Below are 12248 nucleotides of genomic sequence, written 5' to 3'. Positions count from 1 at the left end.
GGAGGTTGAGGGGAGACCTGGTAGAAATGTGTAAAATGTTGAGCGATATAGAGAGGGGAGAGAGTAAAAAGTATCAAATACTAGAGTGTATAGCTTTAACATGAGAGGATCAAAGTATAGAGGAGATGTGCAGGGCAATATGTTTTACACAGAGGGTGGTGAGTGCCTGGAACGAGCTGCTGTGGTTGATGGTGAAGGCAGATACAATAGTAGCATTTAAAGACTTTTGGATAGGCACACAGTTTATGCAAAGTCCATTAGTGCTCAAATGGTGGTCCCCTAACTTCAGATAACCGAATGGAAATTGACTCTTAGACTCTTTCTCTCCAAGTCTGGATGCTGGATGGTAAATTGGCTTAAAGTGTGTCCCAACTGTCCTCTTCAGTGAGATGAATTCTTGAAGAAAAAGTCAGTAATTTTTCTATTACATATGTCTTTATATGTGGATGTTCTGATTTGATCGGGGGTGCATGGTTCGAGTGAGCATCACTAAAGTTGAACATGAATACTGCCTTCGTTGATTGAGGCACTGAGCATAAAAGTCAGGAAGTAGTATTGCAACAGATTATGTGCAGACAGATAAGAGTTGGTCAGCATCATGTGCGGAACAAACATTGTGGGCTGAAGGGCCTGTTCCTGTACTGTGCTATTCTATGTTCTATATTTTATTATATTGAGTTGCAGTGGCCTGTCTCCTTCACACTGATGCTACTGGGGAAGATAAATTCATATTGCAACTGAGAACTGGAGAACTGTCAGTATAATTTTAATCATAAGCCGCTTCAGATTTACACCTCAATTTTATTTACAAACAAGGCTTCAAGAAACAGATTGCTGTTTTCTTTCCAAACAGGTTCATGTCTCCATCAGAAGTACAAAGTCAGAAAATAACCTCTGCAGTGCTGCTAAAATTAAAATGCCACTCTCCTGGAAGTCACTAACTGTTACAAACAGCTGAAGTAGAACATTTTGAAATACAATAATGGAAAATACTTTCTATGCAGAACAAGGGGTCACAGTTTAAGGATAAGGGGGAAATCTTTTAGGACCGAGATGAGGAAAACTTTTTTCACACAGAGAGTGGTGAATCTCTGGAATTCTCTCCCGCAGAAGGTAGTTGAGGCCAGTTCATTGGCTATATTTAAGAGGGAGTTAGATGTGGCCCTTGTGGCTAAAGGGATCAGGGGGTATGGAGAGAAGGCAGGTACAGGATACTGAGTTGGATGATCAGCCATGATCATATTGAATGGCGGTGCAGGCTCGAAGGGCCGAATGGCCTACTCCTGCACCTATTTTCTATGTTTCTATGTTTCTATGCCTAATTTACAATAGAATCAGAATGCTTCCTCACCATCAATAAATTTCAATTTCCATTTTCTCTTTAATTAACTGTACTCAATCTCATTGCAGATCTTTATTAATCATTGGACAAAGCATCTTTCTTTGTTCCTGTCAATGGACTGTCTTTGTTCTTTATAGATTAAGGGCAGTGGCCTGGAAATTAATTCTTATCCAAGTGAAAGAACTAAACCCGCACTGTACAGTTAACACATTCCTATTCGGGTCGCTGTGGCCGGGATGTGATATTTAACTGCAATCCTCATGAAAATCTATAGGCGTATTTTAAATTTGCAACTTTCCATTTTCCACTTGGCTGACCAGTTAACTGTGATTAGTTGGTCAATTCTGTGCACCTGCCAACCTATTCATGTGTGAACTTACAGATCACATTACCGCAGAATGCAGCATTTCTGAAAATGACCGTGTTGCTTAGCTTTGAAATACACTGAAGGAGGCAAAGAATGGAGGACCCTACTCCATGTTAGGATCTGAAGACATGGGACATCTTTCTAGAATTATAGGGTAGGGGTTAAAGCCAGTGATACAAACAAGAATCTTCCTTAAATAAATTGTTGACATGTAACTTCCCAGCAGGCTGATAGTTCACTGGGGGTGGCCCCTTAAGAAATATGCTTAGGAAACTGACAAGGCAATTTCATCGATGAAATGCTCATAAATAATATTTTATTAAACAATGTAACATTCATCAATTCTACAAGGGCATTAAACTCAGTCATTGAATGGGGGATATTCTAATAGTGCACCATTGCAACTATGCAGCAGAGGGCCTGTCCCACTTAGGCGACTTTTTAGGTGACTGCGGGAGACAATGCAGTTGCCACATGGTCCCCACATGTTCACGGGTGGTTGCCGGGCAGTCGACTTCATGGTCGTGAGTTCCCGCATTCTGGGAACTAGTCGCGGCCTCATTATGCTCGCCGCGAACATGTTGAATAATTAGTGGTGACCAGAATGAAGCCGCCATGGAGAGTAGCGAGAATTCTCGTGCCGTAGGTGGGTCGCCAGGAGGTCCTAGTGGGTCGCCAGGAGGTCGAAGGTTCTCAACCGACCGGTGATGTTAAATGTCCGCCGAGCTATTCAGCCGTGTATCTATGGCTTCTTAAAGTTCACTGGTTCCTGAAATGTCACCCATCCTTTTTTTCCGGAGATGTTGCCTGACCCGCTGAGTTACTCCAGCAATTTGTGTCTATCATGGGTGTCTCTGGTGTTATGCTCGGATCCTTTGGAACTAGCCAAATTTTATACCAATATCTGAAGTGTTTACACATGAGACCAATGCCTGTTTGTCATCAAAATATACCCAGATATGAGAACATGAGACAATGGCCTTGCTTGAAGGATGTTAAGGTACCTAAAATAAATTATGGCATTGACCTACTTATTGGAATGAATGCTTTGAAGGCATTGAAACCTATACAGATTGTGAGGAGCCAAGGTGATGGACCATTTGCTGTGAAAACTCTACTAGGATGGGTTATCTATGGCTCCTTGAGAAAGAACAATGAAAGCAGGAACCAGAAGATATACCCTGCTGCTGCTGTTAATCAAATATCTACTGGTAAATTAGAAAAGCTATTGATCAAGCAATACAATCATGACTTCAATGAAAGTACCAGTAAGGAATCTGAAGAAATGTCCAGGGAAGAGTTAAAGTTCTTGAATATTATGAACTACTCAATAAAGATGATAGACGGACACTATTGTATGGACTTACATTTCAAACAAGAAAGTGTTTGTCGGTCAAATAATCGTTGTATGGCAGAGCAACGCACCCAAAATCTGAAACCCAAGTTTGGCAAGAATACGAAGTTTCATGAAGAATCTATGGCTTTCCTAAGGGATATGATTGACAATGATTATGCTGAAATGGTACCAACAAACCAACTGAACTCTACATCTTTGAACATTAAAATAGTATTGAGATGTGCTCAATTGTAACCCATTTGTTTCATTTAGTTTAGACTAGTTTAGAGATGCAGCGCGGAGAAACAGGCCCTTCGGCCCACTGAGTCCGCACCGACCAGCAATCCCCGCATACTAACACTATCCTACACACACTAGTGACAATTTACACTCATACCAAGCCAATTAACATACTGTACAAACCTGTACGTGTTTGGAGGTGGGAGGAAACCGAAGATCTCAGAGAAAACCCACGCGGTCACGGGGGGAGCGTACTATGCACTTATTTTAAGGTTTAGGGTCCATTTGGAGCGCTTGGTTTTGATGTAATTATACTGTATCATCTTGCAAAAAGCAAATGCGCAGGCAGGATTCAGGTCATTCCTGTAGATACAATTAACTGCAAATGCTATTTTTTCAAATAAAACAACACAAAGTGCTGGAGTGACTCAATGAGTCAGGCAGCATCTCTGGATAATATGGATAGGTGATGTTTTGGGTTAGAACCATTCTTCAGACCCGGCTCAAAACTCCAGTACTCTGTCTTTTTCAGGTTTTTCCAGGCTCTAAGCATGCAAATGTGTAATGTGCTTGGTTCAGTATGTACTTGCTAAAATGCAAATGAGGTTTCAATGTAGATCGGGGACTGGGCCAAATAGCAGCAATTCGTTGGAAGGCAGACCATTAGAGTCAGTAAAGTGGCAATTCCATTAAATAGAATTTAAATAGCAAGCAACCACCTCCTGCTTCCCATCTGGACTGCAGCTGATGGAATGAGGCCCATCGATTGAGGGTAATGGGAACTCCGATGTAGAGGAAACAGCGTGCACGCCAGAAAACTATGAAGAAAGCATTAAAATGTAATGGCAATTGTAGTTTATAAAGAAGACTGGTTCTGAGTATTAGGTTCTGGGTGTCTGAAAAAGGATCCCGACCCAAAACGACAACTATCCATTTTATTCAGAGATGCTGCCTGACTTGCTGAGTTACACCAACATTTTGTGTCTATCTCCGGGTGCTAGGTGTAAGAAGGAACTGCAGATGTGGTTTAAACTGAAGATAGACACAAAAAGCTGGAGTAACTTAGCGGGTCAGTCAGCGTCTCTGGAGAAAATGAATGTGACATTTTGAGTCGACACTTTTCTTCAGTCTGTCTATCTTCTGGGTGTTAGGTGTTTGATCAGCACATAAAGGTTTTGGAAAAAGAGATACGTGAAGAGATTCAAGTTATGGCAAGGGATATGGAGTTTCCCAGATTTCAGGGTTCGGCAGACCAAGCCAAAAGAGACAAATATGGTTCCAAAATGTTGTGACCATGAATGAGGCCTACGGAGACTGGATCTGCAGACGTACAAGATCTTCATTTAGCACAACAAGTAGACATTCTGGAGAACCATAACTATCTGTAAATTTCTGTAGGCTGACAGTTCACAGCAGAAGGGACATTCAGGAGAAAATATGATGGCCTGGATGATGAAAAGGAAATTGAAGGGGCAAACACATGTGCCAAGGGGCAAACACAACCACAATTCAAAGCTCGTGAAACTGTAATGCAATGCTTGAGAATGTCAGAAGCCAGCCACTACAGCCGTGATGAGAGTGTTCACCAAATGTGCTCGACCATTTCAGTGGTGGGGCCAGTGATATGGTAAGACACTGGGGGTACCATTGGGAAAACTACTTTAATATCTGCCCCCAAACAAATAGATGTGGTTCTCCTGACAGGGATATCCCTCCCTTGTGGCATACAACATGAGCTGAACATGAGTTCAGATTCAAGTTTATTGTCATAAGACAACTACAGTGAGGTAGAGGTAGAATGACAAACCTTGCTTGCAGCAGCATCATAAGCACGCAGACTCAGACAAACACACATAAACAAATCATACGTAAATTTACATAATTTATAAATTAAATTTGAAAAGAAAGAAGACTGTGCAAAAAAATAAGACATTAGCGCAAAAGTATAATGAGAATAAAGATACCTCAATAGTGAAAGAGGTAGCTCTTGGTGTTCCATTATCGAGCTAGGATTAGGGTTGTGTTGGTTGGTTCAAGAAGCTGATAGTTGTTGGAAAGTTGTAGGCCCTGAACCTGATGGTGTAAGACTTCAGCCTCCTGTATCCCGATAGTGGCAGTGTGAAGGGGTTAAGGCCCAGATGGTGGGGATTCTTGATGATAGATATCAACTTCTTGAGACAATGCCTCATGTAAATGCTTTGCTGAGAGCTGTGTCCATGTGGACCAGACTGAGTCCACCACTTGCGCACAGGTCTTCAGCACAGCCAGGTACACCGTCTGGGCTGGAAGTTTTTTGTGGATTCACCCTCTTAAAGAAAGTTCTGACATCGGCCGGGGAAACTGAGGTACCTTTGATCCTCAAACTGAAACAAACTAAGTTCCCCAGCGGCTACCCTTTGCTGACACAGCATCTACTGATGACCAGGAGAGATGGTTTGAAAGTCTTACTGGGACCAACAAGATGACGCTAAGAATGTGAGATAAGAATGCAATCATTGCTGCAATGGCTCAGCTGGGGAAGAGGTAGTCAAATGCCATGAATAATATAGGCATCATCTTTAAAGCCAGGCATACTCAATAGAACGGATCTGACAGATAGATGATGGCTTGGAGCATATCTACAACAGGGTGGTTAATTATTAAGAGGTTGAAACATATCTGGAAAGTTTCCCAGAAGAGGATTCGATGAAATAGTAGATTCTTGTCGAGAACTAGTTAGGGATAATAGGTAGTGCAGATATAGGCCCACATTGGGACATACTTCTGTAATAGCCTTGTGAGATGGGGAGGGGAGTCTTGGTGTAGGACCTTATGCTGCCTTATTTAATTAGAATCCTCTTAGACTTCAGATAGATTTCAGTCTGAAAGCCAAAAGAGGATGTTTGTTAGGATGTTAATAATGGGATATCTAGCAGGAATCAAACAGACAGGATTGTCTGCAAAGATTGTAGGTTGACAGTTCAAGGCAGAAGGCTACTTAAAATTATGCATTGGAGATTGATAAAGGCAATCTCTTCTCTTGACACTCGTACAATGAAAGATTGTTAAACAATTTAACTTTAATTGAGGCTTTCGGCTATTGAACCCAATCATTGGGCGTGGGACCTTCTGTTTTAGCACCATTATCACTTTGCAGTGGTAGACAGTAAAAGATTGTTTATGTTTTTGTTTTTGTTTTTTTTTAAATATTTTTATTAGAAGTAGACATATTATAAAGTATAGTTACATATTATAGTAAAAAAACTTTTCATATACATCAGTCATACATTATTAAAATTTTCAATTGTCGATTACTTCTACTAGTGGCTTTTTTTATATAGAAAAAGAGACAAAGAGAGAAAAAAGAGTTACAAATATCAAAAAAAAACAAAAAAGGTGGAGTGGATTACTTATAATACGTCATTGGAGATTGGTTCGTAGATTATAAAGTATGACTTTTCATCTAATCCTGAGTTCAAGTTTCAGTTGGGTTTTCGTGCTGGGCCAATCTATCCCATCAGATAATTAATGAATGGAGCCCATATTTTATCAAAAAGTTCTTGTTTGTTCATTATGACAAGTCTAATTCTTTCTAGATATAGGGTCTCCGACATTTCCACAATCCACATTTTAATTGTGGGGGTCGTAGGGCCTGTCCAAAATGTTAATATTAATTTTTTCCCGGTTATTATACTGTAGTCGAGGAAATTTCTTTGGCTTGTTGTGAGTGTTAAACTTTGCTCTGATATTCCAAGTATTATTAATTTTGAGTTTGGATCCAGTTTTGTATTAATAACTTCTGAAATTATTTCAAAAATATCAGCCCAGAAATGTTTAATTTTTATACAATTTGCAAACGTATGTGTTAAATTAGCATCTTGATGTAGACATTTATCACAAATAGGAGAGATTTGTGGGAAGATTCTATTTAGTTTTATTTTAGAGTAGTGTAATCTATGTAAGACTTTAAATTGTATTAAAGCATGTCTGGCATTTAACGAACATTGATGTATATGTTGTAAACTTTCGTCCCACAAATCTTTCGTTATAGGATGACCTAATTCATTTTCCCATGTGTGTCTATATGGTTCCGTCGGTGGTACCTCGTTGTTTAGGAGGGTGTTATAAATATAAGTGATTAATTTTTCAGTGTTAGGATGCTTGTTCAAACATTCATCAAGGATTTCTGGTTCCCTAGTCATGTAGACTTGTGTGTTAGATTTAACATAATCTCTAATTTGTAGATATCTGAAGAAATTATTTGAGTGCAGTCCATGATTCTGTTGTAACTCCTGAAATGAAAGAAAAGTGCCTTTCCCATAAAGATGTCCAATCTTTTTAATTCCATAATTTTTCCATTGTGTGAAACCCTTATCCAAAATGGATGGTTTGAATAAGGGATTATTTACAATGGGAAGGCATAGTGGTATATTATTCAATTTAAAATTTTTTAAAAATTGTTTCCAAATTCGTATTCCACTATGTATTATGGGGTTTTCCCTATAGGTTTTTTTGTGCAGTTTTGTGGTAGCAAATATGATCGGTCCAATTTCAAAAGATAAACAGTCTTCCTTTTTCATCCTTAACCAATCTGGTTGTTGATCCATTTCTTCCAGCCAGAAATTCATGTTTTTAATATGGACTGCCCAAAAATAAAACAAGAAATTTGGCAAAGCCAGACCTCCATTTATCTTTGACTTACATAAATGTTTTTTTACTTATTCTATGATTCTTATAATCCCAGATAAAACTTGTAACAATGGAGTCGACTTTTTTGAAAAAAGTTTTTGGGATATATATCGGGATTAATTGAAATAGGTACAGTAGTTGCGGTAAGAAGATCATTTTTATAGCATTAATTCTACCAAGCATTGAAATGGGAAGTGTTTTCCAGTATTGAATATTCTTGTGTAGTTTATTCAGTAAGGGTGGAAAATTTTGTTTAAATAAAGAGGTATATGTCTTAGTTACATAGATTCCTAAGTATTTAAATTTATCTTTAAATATTTTAAAAAGGGATTGTTGTAATGTATGTAGATTGAGTGAAACGGGGTTTGCAGTCTCTCCCTGCGGGGGAATGCGACTTTTTTGTTGTATTCCCCTTCTCTGCCTCCGTCTGCGCTGAGGCCTAATGGAGCTGACGACCTCGAGGCTCCGGAGGCAGAGCCCGTCAGGACTCGCCCTGAGCTCGCTCCCGTGAGGGCGGTCCGGCTCAGGTCTGGAAGAGGTTGGGACGCTCCCGTGAGGGCGGCCAGCCCGAGGGTGGAATGAGGCTCCCGTCGGAGCGGCCGAGCTCAGGGAGGTGCGGCGCTCGCAGCCCGAGGGAGGTTCGGCGCCCATGTCGAGGCGGCCCAGCCCGAGGGAGAAGCGACGCCCAAGTCGGGGCGGCCCGGGGAAGAAGTGACGCCCAAGCCCAGACAGAGGGAGAAGCGACGCCCAAGTCGGGGTGGCCCGGCCCGGGGAAGAAGCGACGCCCAAGTCGGGGTGGCCCGGCCCGGGGAAGAAGCGACGCCCAAGTCGGGGTGGCCCGGCCCGGGGAAGAAGCGACGCCCATGTCGGGGCGGCCCGGTCCGGGGGAGGTTCGGCACCCAAGTCGGGGCGGCCCAGCCCGAGGCTGAAGACGGTGCGGTACTCACGTGAGGGTGGCTGGGGCGGTGTTCTGCCGGTGGTGGCCTGAGTCCGGGGTTTGGCCGCGGGCCAGCGGCTGCGTCTGCAGGACTGGTGGGCGGCAGCTTCAACCACCCCGGGCCGCGGTGTTTGAGCCGCGGGACTGATTTATAACATCGCCCGGGAGGTATCGCCTCAGCGCAGATGGAGAAGAGGAGGGAAGAGACTGCAGACCTAAGACTTTTGCCTCCATCACAGTGAGGAGATGCTGGGTGGACTCACTGTGGTGGATGTTAATATGTGTTTATTGTTGTTTTTATTGTATTATATGTATGACTGCTGCAATTTCTTTCAGACTTCGGTCTGAATGACAATAAAGGCTATCTTATCTTAATCTCTTAGATTGAGTTTTGTTATTGGCATGGTTTCACTTTTATTCCAATTAATTCTATATCCTGAGAACTGACCAAATTGAGTTATTAAATTTAATAGATTTGGAATCCTAGTTTCTGACTTTGTAATATATATTAATACATCATCTGCATATAAGGAAATTTTATTCCTTGTTTCTCTAGTGTTACATCCGTATATTCCTGTATGGGTTCTAACGCTTTCTGCTAGGGGTTCGATTGCAAGAGCAAATAATAGTGGGGATAGTGAACATTCTTGTCTACAACCTCTAGAGAGGTTAAATTTAGTTGATAACATTTGGTTTGTTAATATTCTAGCTGTTGTATTAGAGTACAACAATTTAACCCATGTACAGTACTTCTCTCCCAATTGAAATGTTTCCATCACCGAAAATAAATATGGCCATTCTACCTGGTCAAATGCTTTTTCAGCATCTAACGAAATAATTGCTAGATCTGCATTAGGAATTCTATTGGAGTATATAATATTGAATAGTCTTCTCAGATTATAAAATGAATAACGTTTTGGAATAAAACCTGTTTGGTCGGGGTGTATTAATTTGTTAATCACTAAGCTCAATCTATGAGATAGAATTTGAGTTAATATTTTCTGATCAGTATTTAAAAGGGCTATTGCTCTATATGAACCTGGGTCTTCAAGATCCTTATCCGTTTTTGGTATGAGTATGATTGTAGATTCATTTAGAGTTTCTGGGGGTTTCTGTTGAGTGTAAGCGTATTTGTACAGTGTCTGTAGGCGTGGAGAAACCAAATCATAAATTTTTTAATAAAATAAACTTAGACCATCAGGACCTGCAGCCTTTCCATTTTTTAAAGATTTAATTGACTTTTCGATGTCTTTTATCGTAATTTCAGCACCGTGATTCTCTCTCTTTCTGATCTAAACCCACAAGCTTGCATTTCTGTAGAAATGTTTCCATTCCTGCTGATTGTTCTGTCATTTTAGATGAGTACAATTTTTGATAGTATTGTAAAAATTTATCATTAATATCTTTAGGCAGTGTTAGTGTTTCTCCCTTGTCTGTTCTAATTTTGTAAATTGTTTTTTACCCGTCCAGTTTACGAAGTTGAAAAGATTGTTTATGTTAATCAGTTCTCAATGAAATTCTGAGGAGAGCAAGAAAGGTATTAATTGTCTATTTCCTGCATTAATGGATAGTGAAAAATATATCCCTGCCACTAGACAATTCGTTCAAGACATATTATTTTGTCAATAATATACTCTGGGTGCTGATATATCCTGCAAGCCGTCCCTCAATGCTGGTGAGAACCTTATAATTTACCAAAGTATGGTGTTCTTCCAGTATTTTGTACGCAGGCCCCTTGGTACAGGTAAACAGCCATCGGTTTAGATTATTTGAAGATGTCCTGTTAATTAAGGTGTGCTTCCATAGTAAATCTGCAATTCTGCAATGTTACCTGTCTATACCCAAAATATTAAAGCTGAGTATGTAATTATGACCATTGAGTCAAGAGTCAAGAGTGTTTTATTCTCATATGTCCCAGAGAGAACAATAGGATTCTTACTTGCAGCAGCACAACAGAATATATAAACAGAGTACACTGTAAACAATCTAATAAATGAGAACAAAAGTTCAGTGTCTATGTATACACATACATAAAAACACATATATATACACATACATACATATACATATATATATAAAACTTTACGACACGGATTCTCCAGATTGTCTCCATGAGAGAGACAGATGGAGCGACTGGTAGATGATCATTCTGCCAATTTTTCCTCGTCTAAATATGCAGCTTAATTAGAATAAGTGTTAAGACAGAGCAACATTGTTCTGGCCGTTTTTGGTCATGAGAGGAAAGAATTTCTTTGGACAATGTAGCAAAGTTCACATGCCAAGCTTAACATTCATAGTCAAGTCAAGTCAAGTCAAGTCAAGTTTATTCGTCACATACACATACAAGATGTGCAGTGAAATGAAAAGTGGCAATGCTCGCGGACTTTGTGCAAAAAGACAAACAACAAACAACCAAACAAACTACAAACAGAATGGAACAGAATCACATATTCTTTTACATATTAAATATTGTGGGCGGAAGGAAAAAGGGAAAAAACAGCAATTTAAAAAAAAAGCAGTAGTGCAAATGGGAGGGAACATTTTGCACGATGTTCATTGATATGACTCAGAAACAAAAGTAATTGTTAAGTATAAAAGCATTCTCAATAAAAATGATAAGGGTAATCTGGACTCTGGAGCTCGCACAAGGTGTGTCATACTGCCAATAATGGATCAGAAGAATTTTTTCCTCTTCACTGCCCAGAATAGCAGCCAAGCACATTGTATCAAATATCCTTTGCAGAGAGCTTGTCTAATTTAATTTCTATTGAAATGAATGACCTAACATGAAGGAGATTTCATAGCAGTTCAGTGACCCGCTCTGCTAAATTACTGCTCATAGAGCAAAGAGCAACCTTTATGCACATGGCTTGAGAAATGTTACCATCAAATAGCCTCACCAACAAATAAGCACATGACCTCCTTTCTTCTCTGGTTTGAAACAACACATTTGGATTAGCATAATTTAAGTGATCAGGCTAATTGTGTACAGAAAGATTAGCTTTTTAGTTTGATTTCACTATAGAACGTGAATATTATGCACAATTCCTCGAGAGCTGATAATGGGCCTGGAAATTATCTCCAGCATGATCTAACATGCGGACAATAGCTGTAATGCACAAATAACATGCACACATATCATCAGATGGGTACAATTACTAGATACATATTTTGTCTGTGTCTAAATGGTGCAGAGATGCACTGACATTTACATAGAAACATAGAAACATAGAAATTAGGTGCAGGAGTAGGCCATTCGGCCCTTCGAGCCTGCACCGCCATTCAATATGATCATGGCTGATCATCCAACTCAGTATCCTGTTCCTGCCTTCTCTCCATACCTCCTGATCCCTTTAGC

Source organism: Leucoraja erinacea, chromosome 3, assembly GCF_028641065.1.
Source record: "Leucoraja erinacea ecotype New England chromosome 3, Leri_hhj_1, whole genome shotgun sequence".
In the NCBI taxonomy this organism is placed as follows: Eukaryota; Metazoa; Chordata; class Chondrichthyes; order Rajiformes; family Rajidae; genus Leucoraja; species Leucoraja erinaceus.
Note: the sequence above shows the minus strand (reverse complement) of the source record.